Source organism: Symsagittifera roscoffensis, chromosome 6 (assembly GCF_963678635.1).
Source record: "Symsagittifera roscoffensis chromosome 6, txSymRosc1.1, whole genome shotgun sequence".
NCBI classification, from domain to species: Eukaryota; Metazoa; Xenacoelomorpha; order Acoela; family Convolutidae; genus Symsagittifera; species Symsagittifera roscoffensis.
This window is the reverse complement of record NC_087067.1, coordinates 33,375,495-33,395,420: the sequence shown is the minus strand read 5'-3', so window position 1 is coordinate 33,395,420 and position 19,926 is coordinate 33,375,495. Positions and strand designations below refer to the sequence as shown.

General features: G+C 37.4%; 13 non-coding genes and 3 pseudogenes across 13 annotated transcripts; all 16 read right to left on the bottom strand.

Moving 5' to 3' along the window:
* Nucleotides 1–317: 317 nt before the first annotated feature.
* On the bottom strand, nucleotides 318–436 carry LOC134849574 (5S ribosomal RNA). The gene has a single exon (XR_010163590.1). It is a non-coding gene; the product is annotated as a 5S ribosomal RNA (ribosomal RNA).
* A 1,159-nt stretch (nucleotides 437–1,595) lies between these two features.
* LOC134849147 (5S ribosomal RNA) lies at nucleotides 1,596–1,714 on the bottom strand. Its single transcript, XR_010163186.1, has one exon. It is a non-coding gene; the product is annotated as a 5S ribosomal RNA (ribosomal RNA).
* A 1,150-nt stretch (nucleotides 1,715–2,864) lies between these two features.
* LOC134849563 (5S ribosomal RNA) lies at nucleotides 2,865–2,983 on the bottom strand. Its single transcript, XR_010163579.1, has one exon. It is a non-coding gene; the product is annotated as a 5S ribosomal RNA (ribosomal RNA).
* Nucleotides 2,984–4,135: 1,152 nt separating this feature from the next.
* On the bottom strand, nucleotides 4,136–4,254 carry LOC134849110 (5S ribosomal RNA). The gene has a single exon (XR_010163150.1). It is a non-coding gene; the product is annotated as a 5S ribosomal RNA (ribosomal RNA).
* Nucleotides 4,255–5,415: 1,161 nt separating this feature from the next.
* LOC134849109 (5S ribosomal RNA) lies at nucleotides 5,416–5,534 on the bottom strand. Its single transcript, XR_010163149.1, has one exon. It is a non-coding gene; the product is annotated as a 5S ribosomal RNA (ribosomal RNA).
* Nucleotides 5,535–6,694: 1,160 nt separating this feature from the next.
* LOC134849233 (5S ribosomal RNA) lies at nucleotides 6,695–6,813 on the bottom strand. The gene has a single exon (XR_010163270.1). It is a non-coding gene; the product is annotated as a 5S ribosomal RNA (ribosomal RNA).
* Nucleotides 6,814–7,974: 1,161 nt separating this feature from the next.
* LOC134849232 (5S ribosomal RNA) lies at nucleotides 7,975–8,093 on the bottom strand. The gene has a single exon (XR_010163269.1). It is a non-coding gene; the product is annotated as a 5S ribosomal RNA (ribosomal RNA).
* Nucleotides 8,094–9,254: 1,161 nt separating this feature from the next.
* Nucleotides 9,255–9,373, bottom strand: LOC134849231 (5S ribosomal RNA). Its single transcript, XR_010163268.1, has one exon. It is a non-coding gene; the product is annotated as a 5S ribosomal RNA (ribosomal RNA).
* Nucleotides 9,374–10,534: 1,161 nt separating this feature from the next.
* LOC134849139 (5S ribosomal RNA) lies at nucleotides 10,535–10,653 on the bottom strand. Its single transcript, XR_010163178.1, has one exon. It is a non-coding gene; the product is annotated as a 5S ribosomal RNA (ribosomal RNA).
* A 1,159-nt stretch (nucleotides 10,654–11,812) lies between these two features.
* On the bottom strand, nucleotides 11,813–11,930 carry LOC134849266 (5S ribosomal RNA; annotated as a pseudogene).
* Nucleotides 11,931–13,088: 1,158 nt separating this feature from the next.
* On the bottom strand, nucleotides 13,089–13,206 carry LOC134849265 (5S ribosomal RNA; annotated as a pseudogene).
* Nucleotides 13,207–14,365: 1,159 nt separating this feature from the next.
* On the bottom strand, nucleotides 14,366–14,483 carry LOC134849268 (5S ribosomal RNA; annotated as a pseudogene).
* A 1,158-nt stretch (nucleotides 14,484–15,641) lies between these two features.
* On the bottom strand, nucleotides 15,642–15,760 carry LOC134849068 (5S ribosomal RNA). The gene has a single exon (XR_010163111.1). It is a non-coding gene; the product is annotated as a 5S ribosomal RNA (ribosomal RNA).
* Nucleotides 15,761–16,918: 1,158 nt separating this feature from the next.
* On the bottom strand, nucleotides 16,919–17,037 carry LOC134849208 (5S ribosomal RNA). Its single transcript, XR_010163246.1, has one exon. It is a non-coding gene; the product is annotated as a 5S ribosomal RNA (ribosomal RNA).
* A 1,160-nt stretch (nucleotides 17,038–18,197) lies between these two features.
* LOC134849191 (5S ribosomal RNA) lies at nucleotides 18,198–18,316 on the bottom strand. Its single transcript, XR_010163229.1, has one exon. It is a non-coding gene; the product is annotated as a 5S ribosomal RNA (ribosomal RNA).
* Nucleotides 18,317–19,475: 1,159 nt separating this feature from the next.
* Nucleotides 19,476–19,594, bottom strand: LOC134849551 (5S ribosomal RNA). Its single transcript, XR_010163567.1, has one exon. It is a non-coding gene; the product is annotated as a 5S ribosomal RNA (ribosomal RNA).
* Nucleotides 19,595–19,926: the final 332 nt, after the last annotated feature.

The following is a 19,926-nucleotide window of genomic DNA, read 5'->3' as shown; positions in this document are numbered from 1 at the left end:
GGGCAAGTTATGGCCGTTCGCGCAATTCACCAGGCTCGATTGGGCTTATTTTTTTGACATCACCGAAATTCAAAAGGCTATAACTCAAAGACCCCAAAAGTTATCTCCATTATTTTTGACCTATCAGCAGCTGATTGTACACAAAATTGATACTGCAAAAGAAATTTTTCGGTTTTCTTTTGTTTTGGCCAAAATTTGACCCATTGAAAATTTTTGCACCACGCTCGATTAGGCTTAACTTTTTGACATCACCGAACTTTAAACAGCAATAACTCTTAGCGCATAAAAGTAAAAGAATTACTTTTGCTTTAAATAAAAGCCTACAACACCTGGTGTTCCCAGGCGGTCTCCCATCCAAGTACTAACCAGGCCCAATGTTGCTTAACTTCGGTGATCGGACGAGAACCGGTGCATTCAACATGGTATGGTCGTAGGCATTTGAGTTACTCCGCTTTCATTTATATCCTTACTAGCTTATGTCTATGTACATTACTTTTAAATCACTCGCCCTCGCGCGAGAGTAAAAATATGCTCTTATTTCATGTAAAACTTTGCACGCTCACGTTATAATTTATGCATTTCAAACAAAATACTGAAAATTGACATTGTTTGGAATTTTTTTGGCCCAATGTGTTTTATGGCCAAATCAGCTGGTCAAAACCTATGGAGCGTGTACAAGGTGCCTTGAATGACCATCTATGGCATGATAGCCGCACATCCACTGTAAGTGGCATATGATTGAATACCAGCCAGGATACTGTCAGTTGCTTTTAGCCTAATTGTTGTGATAAACTTATTAAATAGGTAAGTATTCAAATCTATTTGATAAGTTTTCTTTGAATGCTTTCTGCGACAGCGGAGGGCAGCCCAATTCTCTTGAAAAATGCAAGAAAAAAAATTGCACTACTTAAAAGTTAGCTTTTAGGCCGATTTTCGTCCAAAATGGCCGAAATTCGGGTCCCCCCAAATTTTTAACTGATGATTACTCCACGTACACTTGAGCTACAAACGTCGTTTTTGGCTCGTTCGAATTTTCCTGAGCTCAAATTTATGAAACAAGATGAAAAAAATGAACTTTCAACAAAAAAAAAACAAAAATTTTGAAAATTTCTTTTTTTGCACCACGCTCGATTAGGCTTAACTTTTTGGTATCACCGAGATTTCAAAAGCTTATAACTTTGTGTTGGACCGACGAAATTGGTTCATTTTCTCAGTCCCCCAAGATTTGACTATGATCTTGTGATCCAAATAATAAAATTTGGATATTTTACAATTTTTGGGCAAGTTATGGCCGTTCGCGCAATTCACCAGGCTCGATTGGGCTTATTTTTTTGACATCACCGAAATTCAAAAGGCTATAACTCAAAGACCCCAAAAGTTATCTCCATTATTTTTGACCTATCAGCAGCTGATTGTACACAAAATTGATACTGCAAAAGAAATTTTTCGGTTTTCTTTTGTTTTGGCCAAAATTTGACCCATTGAAAATTTTTGCACTACGCTCGATTAGGCTTAACTTTTTGACATCACCGAACTTTAAACAGCAATAACTCTTAGCGCATAAAAGTAAAAGAATTACTTTTGCTTTAAATAAAAGCCTACAACACCTGGTGTTCCCAGGCGGTCTCCAATCCAAGTACTAACCAGGCCCAATGTTGCTTAACTTCGGTGATCGGACGAGAACCGGTGCATTCAACATGGTATGGTCGTAGGCTTTGAGTTACTCCGCTTTCATTTATATCCTTACTAGCTTATGTCTATGTACATTACTTTTAAAACACTCGCCCTCGCGCGAGAGTAAAAATATGCTCTTATACCATGTAAAATTTTGCACGCTCACGTTATAATTTATGCATTTCAAACAAAATACTGAAAATTGACATTGTTTGGAATTTTTTTGGCCCAATGTGTTTTATGGCCAAATCAGCTGGTCAAAACCTATGGAGCGTGTACAAGGTGCCTTGAATGACCATCTATGGCATGATAGCCGCACATCCACTGTAAGTGGCATATGATTGAATACCAGCCAGGATACTGTCAGTTGCTTTTAGCCTAATTGTTGTGATAAACTTATTAAATAGGTAAGTATTCAAATCTATTTGATAAGTTTTCTTTGAATGCACTCTGCGACAGCGGAGGGCAGCCCAATTCTCTTGAAAAATGCAAAAAAAAAATTGCACTAACTGAAAAGTTAGCTTTTAGGCCGATTTTCGTCCAAAATGGCCGAAATTCGGGTCCCCCCAAATTTTTAACTGATGATTACTCCACGTACACTTGAGCTACAAACGTCGTTTTGGGCTCGTTGGAATTGTCCTGAGCTCAAATTTATGAAACGAGATGAAAAAAATGAATTTTGAAGGAAAAAAAAATTGAAATCTTCATTTTTTGCACCACGCTCGATTAGGCTTAACTTTTTGGTATCACCGAGATTTCAAAAGCTTATAACTTTGTGTTGGAAAGACGACATTGGTTCATTTTCTCAGTCCCCCAAGATTTGACTATGATCTTGTGATCCAAATAATGAATTTTGGAAAATTTAAAATTTTTGGGCAAGTTATGGCCGTTCGCGCAATTCACCAGGCTCGATTGGGCTTATTTTTTTGACATCACCGAAATTCAAAAGGCTATAACTCAAAGACCCCAAAAGTTATCTCCATTATTTTTGACCTATCAGCAGCTGATTGTACACAAAATTGATACTGCAAAAGAAACTTTTCGGTTTTCTTTTGTTTTGGCCAAAATTTGACCCATTGAAAATTTTTGCACCACGCTCGATTAGGCTTAACTTTTTGACATCACCGAACTTTAAACAGCAATAACTCTTAGCGCATAAAAGTAAAAGAATTACTTTTGCTTTAAATAAAAGCCTACAACACCTGGTGTTCCCAGGCGGTCTCCCATCCAAGTACTAACCAGGCCCAATGTTGCTTAACTTCGGTGATCGGACGAGAACCGGTGCATTCAACATGGTATGGTCGTAGGCTTTGAGTTACTCCGCTTTCATTTATATCCTTACTAGCTTATGTCTATGTACATTACTTTTAAAACACTCGCCCTCGCGCGAGAGTAAAAATATGCTCTTATACCATGTAAAATTTTGCACGCTCACGTTATAATTTATGCATTTCAAACAAAATACTGAAAATTGACATTGTTTGGAATTTTTTTGGCCCAATGTGTTTTATGGCCAAATCAGCTGGTCAAAACCTATGGAGCGTGTACAAGGTGCCTTGAATGACCATCTATGGCATGATAGCCGCACATCCACTGTAAGTGGCATATGATTGAATACCAGCCAGGATACTGTCAGTTGCTTTTAGCCTAATTGTTGTGATAAACTTATTAAATAGGTAAGTATTCAAATCTATTTGATAAGTTTTCTTTGAATGCACTCTGCGACAGCGGAGGGCAGCCCCATTCTCTTGAAAAATGCAAGAAAAAAAAATTGCACTAACTTAAAAGTTAGCTTTTAGGCCGATTTTCGTCCAAAATGGCCGAAGTTCGGGTCCCCCCAAATTTTCAACTGATGATTACTCCACGTACACTTGAGCTACAAACGTCGTTTTGGGCTCGTTGGAATTGTCCTGAGCTCAAATTTATGAAACAAGATGAAAAAAATGAACTTTGAAAAAAAAAAATTTTGAAAATTTCGTTTTTTGCACCACGCTCGATTAGGCTTAACTTTTTGGTATCACCGAGATTTCAAAAGCTTATAACTTTGTGTTGGACCGACGAAATTGGTTCATTTTCTCAGTCCCCCAAGATTTGACTATGATCTTGTGATCCAAATAATAAAATTTGGATGTTTTAAAATTTTTGGGCAAGTTATGGCCGTTCGCGCAATTCACCAGGCTCGATTGGGCTTATTTTTTTGACATCACCGAAATTCAAAAGGCTATAACTCAAAGACCCCAAAAGTTATCTCCATTATTTTTGACCTATCAGCAGCTGATTATACACAAAATTGATACTGCAAAAGAAATTTTTCGGTTTTCTTTTGTTTTGGCCAAAATTTGACCCATTGAAAATTTTTGCACCACGCTCGATTAGGCTTAACTTTTTGACATCACCGAACTTTAAACAGCAATAACTCTTAGCGCATAAAAGTAAAAGAATTACTTTTGCTTTAAATAAAAGCCTACAACACCTGGTGTTCCCAGGCGGTCTCCCATCCAAGTACTAACCAGGCTCAATGTTGCTTAACTTCGGTGATCGGACGAGAACCGGTGCATTCAACATGGTATGGTTGTAGGCATTTGAGTTACTCCGCTTTCATTTATATCCTTACTAGCTTATGTCTATGTACATTACTTTTAAAACACTCGCCCTCGCGCGAGAGTAAAAATATGCTCTTATACCATGTAAAATTTTGCACGCTCACGTTATAATTTATGCATTTCAAACAAAATACTGAAAATTGACATTGTTTGGAATTTTTTTGGCCCAATGTGTTTTATGGCCAAATCAGCTGGTCAAAACCTATGGAGCGTGTACAAGGTGCCTTGAATGACCATCTATGGCATGATAGCCGCACATCCACTGTAAGTGGCATATGATTGAATACCAGCCAGGATACTGTCAGTTGCTTTTAGCCTAATTGTTGTGATAAACTTATTAATTAGGTAAGTATTCAAATATATTTGATAAGTTTTCTTTGAATGCACTCTGCGACAGCGGAGGGCAGCCCAATTCTCTTGAAAAATGCAAGAAAAAAATTGCACTAAGTTAAAAGTTAGCTTTTAGGCCGATTTTCGTCCAAAATGGCCGAAATTCGGGTCCCCCCAAATTTTCAACTGATGATTACTCCACGTACACTTGAGCTACAAACGTCGTTTTGGGCTCGTTGGAATTGTCTTGAGCTCAAATTTATGAAACAAGATGAAAAAAATGAACTTTCAACGAAAAAAAAAACAAAACTTTTTGAAAATTTCATTTTTTGCACCACGCTCGATTAGGCTTAACTTTTTGGTATCACCGAGATTTCAAAAATTTATAACTTTGTGTTGGACAGACGAAATTGGTTCATTTTCTCAGTCCCCCAAGATTCGACTATGATCTTGTGATCCAAATAATAAAATTTGGATATTTTAAAATTTTTGGGCAAGTTATGGCCGTTCGCGCAATTCACCAGGCTCGATTGGGCTTATTTTTTTGACATCACCGAAATTCAAAAGGCTATAACTCAAAGACCCCAAAAGTTATCTCCATTATTTTTGACCTATCAGCAGCTGATTGTACACAAAATTGATACTGCAAAAGAAATTTTTCGGTTTTCTTTTGTTTTGGCCAAAATTTGACCCATTGAAAATTTTTGCACCACGCTCGATTAGGCTTAACTTTTTGACATCACCGAACTTTAAACAGCAATAACTCTTAGCGCATAAAAGTAAAAGAATTACTTTTGCTTTAAATAAAAGCCTACAACACCTGGTGTTCCCAGGCGGTCTCCCATCCAAGTACTAACCAGGCTCAATGTTGCTTAACTTCGGTGATCGGACGAGAACCGGTGCATTCAACATGGTATGGTTGTAGGCATTTGAGTTACTCCGCTTTCATTTATATCCTTACTAGCTTATGTCTATGTACATTACTTTTAAAACACTCGCCCTCGCGCGAGAGTAAAAATATGCTCTTATACCATGTAAAATTTTGCACGCTCACGTTATAATTTATGCATTTCAAACAAAATACTGAAAATTGACATTGTTTGGAATTTTTTTGGCCCAATGTGTTTTATGGCCAAATCAGCTGGTCAAAACCTATGGAGCGTGTACAAGGTGCCTTGAATGACCATCTATGGCATGATAGCCGCACATCCACTGTAAGTGGCATATGATTGAATACCAGCCAGGATACTGTCAGTTGCTTTTAGCCTAATTGTTGTGATAAACTTATTAATTAGGTAAGTATTCAAATATATTTGATAAGTTTTCTTTGAATGCACTCTGCGACAGCGGAGGGCAGCCCAATTCTCTTGAAAAATGCAAGAAAAAAATTGCACTAAGTTAAAAGTTAGCTTTTAGGCCGATTTTCGTCCAAAATGGCCGAAATTCGGGTCCCCCCAAATTTTCAACTGATGATTACTCCACGTACACTTGAGCTACAAACGTCGTTTTGGGCTCGTTGGAATTGTCTTGAGCTCAAATTTATGAAACGAGATGAAAAAAATGAACTTTCAACGAAAAAAAAACAAAACTTTTTGAAAATTTCATTTTTTGCACCACGCTCGATTAGGCTTAACTTTTTGGTATCACCGAGATTTCAAAAGCTTATAACTTTGTGTTGGACCGACGAAATTGGTTCATTTTCTCAGTCCCCCAAGATTTGACTGTGATCTTGTGATCCAAATAATAAAATTTGGAAATTTTAAAATTTTTGGGCAAGTTATGGCCGTTCGCGCAATTCACCAGGCTCGATTGGGCTTATTTTTTTGACATCACCGAAATTCAAAAGGCTATAACTCAAAGACCCCAAAAGTTATCTCCAATATTTTTGACCTATCAGCAGCTGATTGTACACAAAATTGATACTGCAAAAGAAATTTTTCGGTTTTCTTTTGTTTTGGCCAAAATTTGACCCATTGAAAATTTTTGCACCACGCTCGATTAGGCTTAACTTTTTGACATCACCGAACTTTAAACAGCAATAACTCTTAGCGCATAAAAGTAAAAGAAATACTTTTGCTTTAAGTAAAAGCCTAAAACACCTGGTGTTCCCAGGCGTTCTCCCATCCAAGTACTAACCAGGCCCAATGTTGCTTAACTTCGGTGATCGGACGAGAACCGGTGCATTCAACATGGTATGGTCGTAGGCATTTGAGTTACTCCGCTTTCATTTATATCCTTACTAGCTTATGTCTATGTACATTACTTTTAAAACACTCGCCCTCGCGCGAGAGTAAAAAAATGCTCTTATACCATGTAAAATTTTGCACGCTCACGTTATAATTTATGCATTTCAAACAAAATACTGAAAATTGACATTGTTTGGAATTTTTTTTGGCCCAATGTGTTTTATGGCCGAATCAGCTGGTCAAAACCTATGGAGCGTGTACAAGGTGCCTTGAATGACCATCTATGGCATGATAGCCGCACATCCACTGTAAGTGGCATATGATTGAATACCAGCCAGGATACTGTCAGTTGCTTTTAGCCTAATTGTTGTGATAAACTTATTAAATAGGTAAGTATTCAAATCTATTTGATAAGTTTTCTTTGAATGCACTCTGCGACAGCGGAGGGCAGCCCAATTTTCTTGAAAAATGCAAGAAAAAAAATTGCACTACTTAAAAGTTAGCTTTTAGGCCGATTTTCGTCCAAAATGGCCGAAATTCGGGTCCCCCCAAATTTTTAACTGATGATTACTCCACGCACACTTGAGCTACAAACGTCGTTTTGGGCTCGTTCGAATTTTCCTGAGCTCAAATTTATGAAACAAGATGAAAAAAATGAACTTTCAACAAAAAAAAAAACAAAAATTTTGAAAATTTCTTTTTTTGCACCACGCTCGATTAGGCTTAACTTTTTGGTATCACCGAGATTTCAAAAGCTTATAACTGTGTGTTGGACCGACGAAATTGGTTCATTTTCTCAGTCCCCCAAGATTTGACTGTGATCTTGTGATCCAAATAATAAAATTTGGAAATTTTAAAATTTTTGGGCAAGTTATGGCCGTTCGCGCAATTCACCAGGCTCGATTGGGCTTATTTTTTTGACATCACCGAAATTCAAAAGGCTATAACTCAAAGACCCCAAAAGTTATCTCCAATATTTTTGACCTATCAGCAGCTGATTGTACACAAAATTGATACTGCAAAAGAAATTTTTCAGTTTTCTTTTGTTTTGGCCAAAATTTGACCCATTGAAAATTTTTGCACCACGCTCGATTAGGCTTAACTTTTTGACATCACCGAACTTTAAACAGCAATAACTCTTAGCGCATAAAAGTAAAAGAAATACTTTTGCTTTAAGTAAAAGCCTAAAACACCTGGTGTTCCCAGGCGTTCTCCCATCCAAGTACTAACCAGGCCCAATGTTGCTTAACTTCGGTGATCGGACGAGAACCGGTGCATTCAACATGGTATGGTCGTAGGCATTTGAGTTACTCCGCTTTCATTTATATCCTTACTAGCTTATGTCTATGTACATTACTTTTAAAACACTCGCCCTCGCGCGAGAGTAAAAAAATGCTCTTATACCATGTAAAATTTTGCACGCTCACGTTATAATTTATGCATTTCAAACAAAATACTGAAAATTGACATTGTTTGGAATTTTTTTTGGCCCAATGTGTTTTATGGCCGAATCAGCTGGTCAAAACCTATGGAGCGTGTACAAGGTGCCTTGAATGACCATCTATGGCATGATAGCCGCACATCCACTGTAAGTGGCATATGATTGAATACCAGCCAGGATACTGTCAGTTGCTTTTAGCCTAATTGTTGTGATAAACTTATTAAATAGGTAAGTATTCAAATCTATTTGATAAGTTTTCTTTGAATGCACTCTGCGACAGCGGAGGGCAGCCCAATTTTCTTGAAAAATGCAAGAAAAAAAATTGCACTACTTAAAAGTTAGCTTTTAGGCCGATTTTCGTCCAAAATGGCCGAAATTCGGGTCCCCCCAAATTTTTAACTGATGATTACTCCACGCACACTTGAGCTACAAACGTCGTTTTGGGCTCGTTCGAATTTTCCTGAGCTCAAATTTATGAAACAAGATGAAAAAAATGAACTTTCAACAAAAAAAAAAACAAAAATTTTGAAAATTTCTTTTTTTGCACCACGCTCGATTAGGCTTAACTTTTTGGTATCACCGAGATTTCAAAAGCTTATAACTGTGTGTTGGACCGACGAAATTGGTTCATTTTCTCAGTCCCCCAAGATTTGACTGTGATCTTGTGATCCAAATAATAAAATTTGGAAATTTTAAAATTTTTGGGCAAGTTATGGCCGTTCGCGCAATTCACCAGGCTCGATTGGGCTTATTTTTTTGACATCACCGAAATTCAAAAGGCTATAACTCAAAGACCCCAAAAGTTATCTCCAATATTTTTGACCTATCAGCAGCTGATTGTACACAAAATTGATACTGCAAAAGAAATTTTTCGGTTTTCTTTTGTTTTGGCCAAAATTTGACCCATTGAAAATTTTTGCACCACGCTCGATTAGGCTTAACTTTTTGACATCACCGAACTTTAAACAGCAATAACTCTTAGCGCATAAAAGTAAAAGAAATACTTTTGCTTTAAGTAAAAGCCTAAAACACCTGGTGTTCCCAGGCGTTCTCCCATCCAAGTACTAACCAGGCCCAATGTTGCTTAACTTCGGTGATCGGACGAGAACCGGTGCATTCAACATGGTATGGTCGTAGGCATTTGAGTTACTCCGCTTTCATTTATATCCTTACTAGCTTATGTCTATGTACATTACTTTTAAAACACTCGCCCTCGCGCGAGAGTAAAAAAATGCTCTTATACCATGTAAAATTTTGCACGCTCACGTTATAATTTATGCATTTCAAACAAAATACTGAAAATTGACATTGTTTGGAATTTTTTTTGGCCCAATGTGTTTTATGGCCGAATCAGCTGGTCAAAACCTATGGAGCGTGTACAAGGTGCCTTGAATGACCATCTATGGCATGATAGCCGCACATCCACTGTAAGTGGCATATGATTGAATACCAGCCAGGATACTGTCAGTTGCTTTTAGCCTAATTGTTGTGATAAACTTATTAAATAGGTAAGTATTCAAATCTATTTGATAAGTTTTCTTTGAATGCACTCTGCGACAGCGGAGGGCAGCCCAATTTTCTTGAAAAATGCAAGAAAAAAAATTGCACTACTTAAAAGTTAGCTTTTAGGCCGATTTTCGTCCAAAATGGCCGAAATTCGGGTCCCCCCAAATTTTTAACTGATGATTACTCCACGCACACTTGAGCTACAAACGTCGTTTTGGGCTCGTTCGAATTTTCCTGAGCTCAAATTTATGAAACAAGATGAAAAAAATGAACTTTCAACAAAAAAAAAAACAAAAATTTTGAAAATTTCTTTTTTTGCACCACGCTCGATTAGGCTTAACTTTTTGGTATCACCGAGATTTCAAAAGCTTATAACTTTGTGTTGGACCGACGAAATTGGTTCATTTTCTCAGTCCCCCAAGATTTGACTGTGATCTTGTGATCCAAATAATAAAGTTTGGAAATTTTAAAATTTTTGGGCAAGTTATGGCCGTTCGCGCAATTCACCAGGCTCGATTGGGCTTATTTTTTTGACATCACCGAAATTCAAAAGGCTATAACTCAAAGACCCCAAAAGTTATCTCCAATATTTTTGACCTATCAGCAGCTGATTGTACACAAAATTGATACTGCAAAAGAAATTTTTCGGTTTTCTTTTGTTTTGGCCAAAATTTGACCCATTGAAAATTTTTGCACCACGCTCGATTAGGCTTAACTTTTTGACATCACCGAACTTTAAACAGCAATAACTCTTAGCGCATAAAAGTAAAAGAAATACTTTTGCTTTAAGTAAAAGCCTACAACACCTGGTGTTCCCAGGCGTTCTCCCATCCAAGTACTAACCAGGCCCAATGTTGCTTAACTTCGGTGATCGGACGAGAACCGGTGCATTCAACATGGTATGGTCGTAGGCATTTGAGTTACTCCGCTTTCATTTATATCCTTACTAGCTTATGTCTATGTACATTACTTTTAAAACACTCGCCCTCGCGCGAGAGTAAAAAAATGCTCTTATACCATGTAAAATTTTGCACGCTCACGTTATAATTTATGCATTTCAAACAAAATACTGAAAATTGACATTGTTTGGAATTTTTTTGGCCCAATGTGTTTTATGGCCGAATCAGCTGGTCAAAACCTATGGAGCGTGTACAAGGTGCCTTGAATGACCATCTATGGCATGATAGCCGCACATCCACTGTAAGTGGCATATGATTGAATACCAGCCAGGATACTGTCAGTTGCTTTTAGCCTAATTGTTGTGATAAACTTATTAAATAGGTAAGTATTCAAATCTATTTGATAAGTTTTCTTTGAATGCACTCTGCGACAGCGGAGGGCAGCCCAATTTTCTTGAAAAATGCAAGAAAAAAAATTGCACTACTTAAAAGTTAGCTTTTAGGCCGATTTTCGTCCAAAATGGCCGAAATTCGGGTCCCCCCAAATTTTTAACTGATGATTACTCCACGCACACTTGAGCTACAAACGTCGTTTTGGGCTCGTTCAAATTTTCCTGAGCTCAAATTTATGAAACAAGATGAAAAAAATGAACTTTCAACAAAAAAAAAACAAAAATTTTGAAAATTTCTTTTTTTGCACCACGCTCGATTAGGCTTAACTTTTTGGTATCACCGAGATTTCAAAAGCTTATAACTTTGTGTTGGACCGACGAAATTGGTTCATTTTCTCAGTCCCCCAAGATTTGACTGTGATCTTGTGATCCAAATAATAAAATTTGGAAATTTTAAAATTTTTGGGCAAGTTATGGCCGTTCGCGCAATTCACCAGGCTCGATTGGGCTTATTTTTTTGACATCACCGAAATTCAAAAGGCTATAACTCAAAGACCCCAAAAGTTATCTCCAATATTTTTGACCTATCAGCAGCTGATTGTACACAAAATTGATACTGCAATAGAAATTTTTCGGTTTTCTTTTGTTTTGGCCAAAATTTGACCCATTGAAAATTTTTGCACCACGCTCGATTAGGCTTAACTTTTTGACATCACCGAACTTTAAACAGCAATAACTCTTAGCGCATAAAAGTAAAAGAAATACTTTTGCTTTAAGTAAAAGCCGGGCGGCCGGGTGTTCCCAGGCGGTCTCCCATCCAAGTACTAACCAGGCCCAATGTTGCTTAACTTCGGTGATCGGACGAGAACCGGTGCATTCAACATGGTATGGTCGTAGGCATTTGAGTTACTCCGCTCTCATTTATATCCTTACTAGCTTATGTCTATGTACATTACTTTTAAAACACTCGCCCTCGCGCGAGAGTAAAAATATGCTCTTATACCATGTAAAATTTTGCACGCTCACGTTATAATTTATGCATTTCAAACAAAATACTGAAAATTGACATTGTTTGGAATTTTTTTGGCCCAATGTGTTTTATGGCCGAATCAGCTGGTCAAAACCTATGGAGCGTGTACAAGGTGCCTTGAATGACCATATATGGCATGATAGCCGCACATCCACTGTAAGTGGCATATGATTGAATACCAGCCAGGATACTGTCAGTTGCTTTTAGCCTATTTGTTGTGATAAGATTATTAAATAGGTTAGTATTCAAATCTATTTGATAACTTTTCTTTGAATGCACTCTGCGACAGCGGAGGGCAGCCCAACTTTCTTGAAAAATGCAAGAAAAAAAATTGCACTACTTAAAAGTTAGCTTTTAGGCCGATTTTCGTCCAAAATGGCCGAAATTCGGGTCCCCCCAAATTTTTAACTGATGATTACTCCACGCACACTTGAGCTACAAACGTCGTTTTGGGCTCGTTCGAATTTTCCTGAGCTCAAATTTATGAAACAAGATGAAAAAAATGAACTTTCAACAAAAAAAAAACAAAAATTTTGAAAATTTCTTTTTTTGCACCACGCTCGATTAGGCTTAACTTTTTGGTATCACCGAGATTTCAAAAGCTTATAACTTTGTGTTGGACCGACGAAATTGGTTCATTTTCTCAGTCCCCCAAGATTTGACTGTGATCTTGTGATCCAAATAATAAAATTTGGAAATTTTAAAATTTTTGGGCAAGTTATGGCCGTTCGCGCAATTCACCAGGCTCGATTGGGCTTATTTTTTTGACATCACCGAAATTCAAAAGGCTATAACTCAAAGACCCCAAAAGTTATCTCCAATATTTTTGACCTATCAGCAGCTGATTGTACACAAAATTGATACTGCAAAAGAAATTTTCGGTTTTCTTTTGTTTTGGCCAAAATTTGACCCATTGAAAATTTTTGCACCACGCTCGATTAGGCTTAACTTTTTGACATCACCGAACTTTAAACAGCAATAACTCTTAGCGCATAAAAGTAAAAGAAATACTTTTGCTTTAAGTAAAAGCCGGGCGGCCGGGTGTTCCCAGGCGGTCTCCCATCCAAGTACTAACCAGGCCCAATGTTGCTTAACTTCGGTGATCGGACGAGAACCGGTGCATTCAACATGGTATGGTCGTAGGCATTTGAGTTACTCCGCTTTCATTTATATCCTTACTAGCTTATGTCTATGTACATTACTTTTAAAACACTCGCCCTCGCGCGAGAGTAAAAATATGCTCTTATACCATGTAAAATTTTGCACGCTCACGTTATAATTTATGCATTTCAAACAAAATACTGAAAATTGACATTGTTTGGAATTTTTTTGGCCCAATGTGTTTTATGGCCGAATCAGCTGGTCAAAACCTATGGAGCGTGTACAAGGTGCCTTGAATGACCATATATGGCATGATAGCCGCACATCCACTGTAAGTGGCATATGATTGAATACCAGCCAGGATACTGTCAGTTGCTTTTAGCCTATTTGTTGTGATAAACTTATTAAATAGGTAAGTATTCAAATCGATTTGATAAGTTTTCTTTGAATGCACTCTGCGACAGCGGAGGGCAGCCCAATTTTCTTGAAAAATGCAAGAAAAAAAATTGCACTACTTAAAAGTTAGCTTTTAGGCCGATTTTCGTCCAAAATGGCCGAAATTCGGGTCCCCCCAAATTTTTAACTGATGATTACTCCACGTACACTTGAGCTACAAACGTCGTTTTGGGCTCGTTCGAATTTTCCTGAGCTCAAATTTATGAAACAAGATGAAAAAAATGAACTTTCAACAAAAAAAAAACAAAAATTTTGAAAATTTCTTTTTTTGCACCACGCTCGATTAGGCTTAACTTTTTGGTATCACCGAGATTTCAAAAGCTTATAACTTTGTGTTGGACCGACGAAATTGGTTCATTTTCTCAGTCCCCCAAGATTTGACTGTGATCTTGTGATCCAAATAATAAAATTTGGAAATTTTAAAATTTTTGGGCAATTTATGGCCGTTCGCGCAATTCACCAGGCTCGATTGGGCTTATTTTTTTGACATCACCGAAATTCAAAAGGCTATAACTCAAAGACCCCAAAAGTTATCTCCAATATTTTTGACCTATCAGCAGCTGATTGTACACAAAATTGATACTGCAAAAGAAATTTTTCGGTTTTCTTTTGTTTTGGCCAAAATTTGACCCATTGAAAATTTTTGCACCACGCTCGATTAGGCTTAACTTTTTGACATCACCGAACTTTAAACAGCAATAACTCTTAGCGCATAAAAGTAAAAGAAATACTTTTGCTTTAAGTAAAAGCCGGGCGGCCGGGTGTTCCCAGGCGGTCTCCCATCCAAATACTAACCAGGCCCAATGTTGCTTAACTTCGGTGATCGGACGAGAACCGGTGCATTCAACATGGTATGGTCGTAGGCATTTGAGTTACTCCGCTTTCATTTATATCCTTACTAGCTTATGTCTATGTACATTACTTTTAAAACACTCGCCCTCGCGCGAGAGTAAAAATATGCTCTTATACCATGTAAAATTTTGCACGCTCACGTTATAATTTATGCATTTCAAACAAAATACTGAAAATTGACATTGTTTGGAATTTTTTTGGCCCAATGTGTTTTATGGCCGAATCAGCTGGTCAAAACCTATGGAGCGTGTACAAGGTGCCTTGAATGACCATATATGGCATGATAGCCGCACATCCACTGTAAGTGGCATATGATTGAATACCAGCCAGGATACTGTCAGTTGCTTTTAGCCTATTTGTTGTGATAAACTTATTAAATAGGTAAGTATTCAAATCTATTTGATAAGTTTTCTTTGAATGCACTCTGCGACAGCGGAGGGCAGCCCAATTTTCTTGAAAAATGCAAGAAAAAAAATTGCACTACTTAAAAGTTAGCTTTTAGGCCGATTTTCGTCCAAAATGGCCGAAATTCGGGTCCCCCCAAATTTTTAACTGATGATTACTCCACGTACACTTGAGCTACAAACGTCGTTTTGGGCTCGTTCAAATTTTCCTGAGCTCAAATTTATGAAACAAGATGAAAAAAATGAACTTTCAACAAAAAAAAACAAAAATTTTGAAAATTTCTTTTTTTGCACCACGCTCGATTAGGCTTAACTTTTTGGTATCACCGAGATTTCAAAAGCTTATAACTTTGTTTTGGACCGACGAAATTGGTTCATTTTCTCAGTCCCCCAAGATTTGACTGTGATCTTGTGATCCAAATAATAAAATTTGGAAATTTTAAAATTTTTGGGCAAGTTATGGCCGTTCGCGCAATTCACCAGGCTCGATTGGGCTTATTTTTTTGACATCACCGAAATTCAAAAGGCTATAACTCAAAGACCCCAAAAGTTATCTCCAATATTTTTGACCTATCAGCAGCTGATTGTACACAAAATTGATACTGCAAAAGAAATTTTTCGGTTTTCTTTTGTTTTGGCCAAAATTTGACCCATTGAAAATTTTTGCACCACGCTCGATTAGGCTTAACTTTTTGACATCACCGAACTTTAAACAGCAGTAACTCTTAGCGCATAAAAGTAAAAGAAATACTTTTGCTTTAAATAAAAGCCTACAACACCTGGTGTTCCCAGGCGGTCTCCCATCCAAGTACTAACCAGGCCCAATGTTGCTTAACTTCGGTGATCGGACAAGAACCGGTGCATTCAACATGGTATGGTCGTAGGCATTTGAGTTACTCCGCTTTCATTTATATCCTTACTAGCTTATGTCTATGTACATTACTTTTAAAACACTCGCCCTCGCGCGAGAGTAAAAATATGCTCTTATACCAAGTAAAATTTTGCACGCTCACGTTATAATTTATGCATTTCAAACAAAATACTGAAAATTGACATTGTTTGGAATTTTTTTGGCCCAATGTGTTTTATGGCCGAATCAGCTGGTCAAAACCTATGGAGCGTGTACAAGGTGCCTTGAATGACCATCTATGGCATGATAGCCGCACATCCACTGTAAGTGGCATATGATTGAATACCAGCCAGGATACTGTCAGTTGCTTTTAGCCTAATTGTTGTGATAAACTTATTAAATAGGTAAGTATTCAAATCTATTTGATAAGTTTTCTTTGAATGCACTCTGCGACAGCGGAGGGCAGCCCAATTTTCTTGAAAAATGCAAGAAAAAAATTGCACTACTTAAAAGTTAGCTTTTAGGCCGATTTTCGTCCAAAATGGCCGAAATTCGGGTCCCCCCAAATTTTTAACTGATGATTACTCCACGTACACTTGAGCTACAAACGTCGTTTTGGGCTCGTTGGAATTGTCTGTGCTCAAATTTATGAAACAAGATGAAAAAAATGAACTTTGAACAAAAAAAAAAACAAAAATTTTGAAAATTTCATTATTTGCACCACGCTCGATTAGGCTTAACTTTTTGGTATCACCGAGATTTCAAAAGCTTATAACTTTGTGTTGGACCGACGAAATTGGTTCATTTTCTCAGTCCCCCAAGATTTGACTATGATCTTGTGATCCAAATAATAAAATTTGGAAATTTTAAAATTTTTGGGCAAGTTATGGCCGTTCGCGCAATTCACCAGGCTCGATTGGGCTTATTTTTTTGACATCACCGAAATTCAAAAGGCTATAACTCAAAGACCCCAAAAGTTATCTCCTTTATTTTTGACCTATCAGCAGCTGATTGTACACAAAATTGATACTGCAAAAGAAATTTTTCGGTTTTCTTTTGTTTTGGCCAAAATTTGACCCATTGAAAATTTTTGCACCACGCTCGATTAGGCTTAACTTTTCGACATCACCGAACTTTAAACAGCAATAACTCTTAGCGCATAAAAATAAAAGAATTACTTTTGCTTTAAATAAAAGCCTACAACACCTGGTGTTCCCAGGCGTTCTCCCATCCAAGTACTAACCAGGCCCAATGTTGCTTAACTTCGGTGATCGGACGAGAACCGGTGCATTCAACATGGTAGGGTCGTAGGCATTTGAGTTACTCCGCTTTCATTTATATCCTTACTAGTATATGTCTATGTACATTACTTTTAAAACACTCGCCCTCGCGCGAGAGTAAAAATATGCTCTTATACCATGTAAAATTTTGCTCGCTCACGTTATAATTTATGCATTTCAAACAAAATACTGAAAATTGACATTGTTTGGAATTTTTTTGGCCCAATGTGTTTTATGGCCAAATCAGCTGGTCAAAACCTATGGAGCATGTACAAGGTGCCTTGAATGACCATCTATGGCATGATAGCCGCACATCCACTGTAAGTGGCATATGATTGAATACCAGCCAGGATACTGTCAGTTGCTTTTAGCCTAATTGTTGTGATAAACTTATTAAACAGGTAAGTATTCAAATCTATTTGATATGTTTTCTTTGAATGCACTCTGCGACAGCGGAGGGCAGCCCAATTCTCTTGAAAAATGCAAGAAAAAAAATTGCACTAACTTAAAAGTTAGCTTTTAGGCCGATTTACGTCCAAAATGGCCGAAATTCGGGTCCCCCCAAATTTTTAACTGATGATTACTCCACGTAAACTTGAGCTACAAACGTCGTTTTGGGCTCGTTGGAATTGTCCTGAGCTCAAATTTATGAAACAAGATGAAAAAAATGAACTTTGAACAAAAAAAAAACAAAAATTTTGAAAATTTCATTTTTTGCACCACGCTCGATTCGGCTTAACTTTTTGGTATCACCGAGAATTCAAAAGCTTATAACTTTGTGTTGGAACGACGAAATTGGTTCATTTTCTCATTCCCCCAAAATTTGACTATGATCTTGTGATCCAAATAATAAAATTTGGAAATTTTAAATTTTTTGGGCAAGTTATGGCCGTTCGCGCAATTCACCAGGCTCGATTGGGCTTATTTTTTTGACATCACCGAAATTCAAAAGGCTATAACTCAAAGACCCCAAAAGTTATCTCCATTATTTTTGACCTATCAGCAGCTGATTGTACACAAAATTGATACTGCAAAAGAAGTTTTTCGGTTTTCTTTTGTTTTGGCCAAAATTTGACCCATTGAAAATTTTTGCACCACGCTCGATTAGGCTTAACTTTTTGACATCACCGAACTTTAAACAGCAATAACTCTTAGCGCATAAAAGTAAAAGAATTACTTTTGCTTTAAATAAAAGCCTACAACACCTGGTGTTCCCAGGCGGTCTCCCATCCAATTACTAACCAGGCCCAATGTTGCTTAACTTCGGTGATCGGACGAGAACCGGTGCATTCAACATGGTAGGGTCGTAGGCATTTGAGTTACTCCGCTTTCATTTATATCCTTACTAGCTTATGTCTATGTACATTACTTTTAAAACACTCGCCCTCGCGCGAGAGTAAAAATATGCTCTTATACCATGTAAATTTTTGCACGCTCACGTTATAATTTATGCATTTCAAACAAAATACTGAAAATTGACATTGTTTGGAATTTTTTTGGCCCAATGTGTTTTATGGCCAAATCAGCTGGTCAAAACCTATGGAGCGTGTACAAGGTGCCTTGAATGACCATCTATGGCATGATAGCCGCACATCCACTGCAAGTGGCATATGATTGAATACCAGCCAGGATACTGTCAGTTGCTTTTAGCCTAATTGTTGTGATAAACTTATTAAACAGGTAAGTATTCAAATCTATTTGATATGTTTTCTTTGAATGCACTCTGCGACAGCGGAGGGCAGCCCAATTCTCTTGAAAAATGCAAGAAAAAAAATTGCACTAACTTAAAAGTTAGCTTTTAGGCCGATTTACGTCCAAAATGGCCGAAATTCGGGTCCCCCCAAATTTTTAACTGATGATTACTCCACGTAAACTTGAGCTACAAACGTCGTTTTGGGCTCGTTGGAATTGTCCTGAGCTCAAATTTATGAAACAAGATGAAAAAAATGAACTTTGAACAAAAAAAAACAAAAATTTTGAAAATTTCATTTTTTGCACCACGCTCGATTAGGCTTAACTTTTTGGTATCACCGAGAATTCAAAAGCTTATAACTTTGTGTTGGATCGACGAAATTGGTTCATTTTCTCATTCCCCCAAGATTTGACTATGATCTTGTGATCCAAATAATAAAATTTGGAAATTTTAAATTTTTTGGGCAAGTTATGGCCGTTCGCGCAATTCACCAGGCTCGATTGGGCTTATTTTTTTGACATCACCGAAATTCAAAAGGCTATAACTCAAAGACCCCGAAAGTTATCTACATTATTTTTGACCTATCAGCAGCTGATTGTACACAAAATTGATACTGCAAAAGAAGTTTTTCGGTTTTCTTTTGTTTTGGCCAAAATTTGACCCATTGAAAATTTTTGCACCACGCTCGATTAGGCTTAACTTTTTGACATCACCGAACTTTAAACAGCAATAACTCTTAGCGCATAAAAGTAAAAGAATTACTTTTGCTTTAAATAAAAGCCTACAACACCTGGTGTTCCCAGGCGGTCTCCCATCCAAGTACTAACCAGGCCCAATGTTGCTTAACTTCGGTGATCGGACGAGAACCGGTGCATTCAACATGGTATGGTCGTAGGCATTTGAGTTACTCCGCTTTCATTTATATCCTTTATGTACATTACTTTTAAAACACTCGCCCTCGCGCGAGAGTAAAAATATGCTCTTATACCATGTAAAATTTTGCACGCTCACGTTATAATTTATGCATTTCAAACAAAATACTGAAAATTGACATTGTTTGGAATTTTTTTGGCCCAGTGTGTTTTATGGCCGAATCAGCTGGTCAAAACCTATGGAGCGTGTACAAGGTGCCTTGAATGACCATCTATGGCATGATAGCCGCACATCCACTGTAAGTGGCATATGATTGAATACCAGCCAGGATACTGTCAGTTGCTTTTAGCCTAATT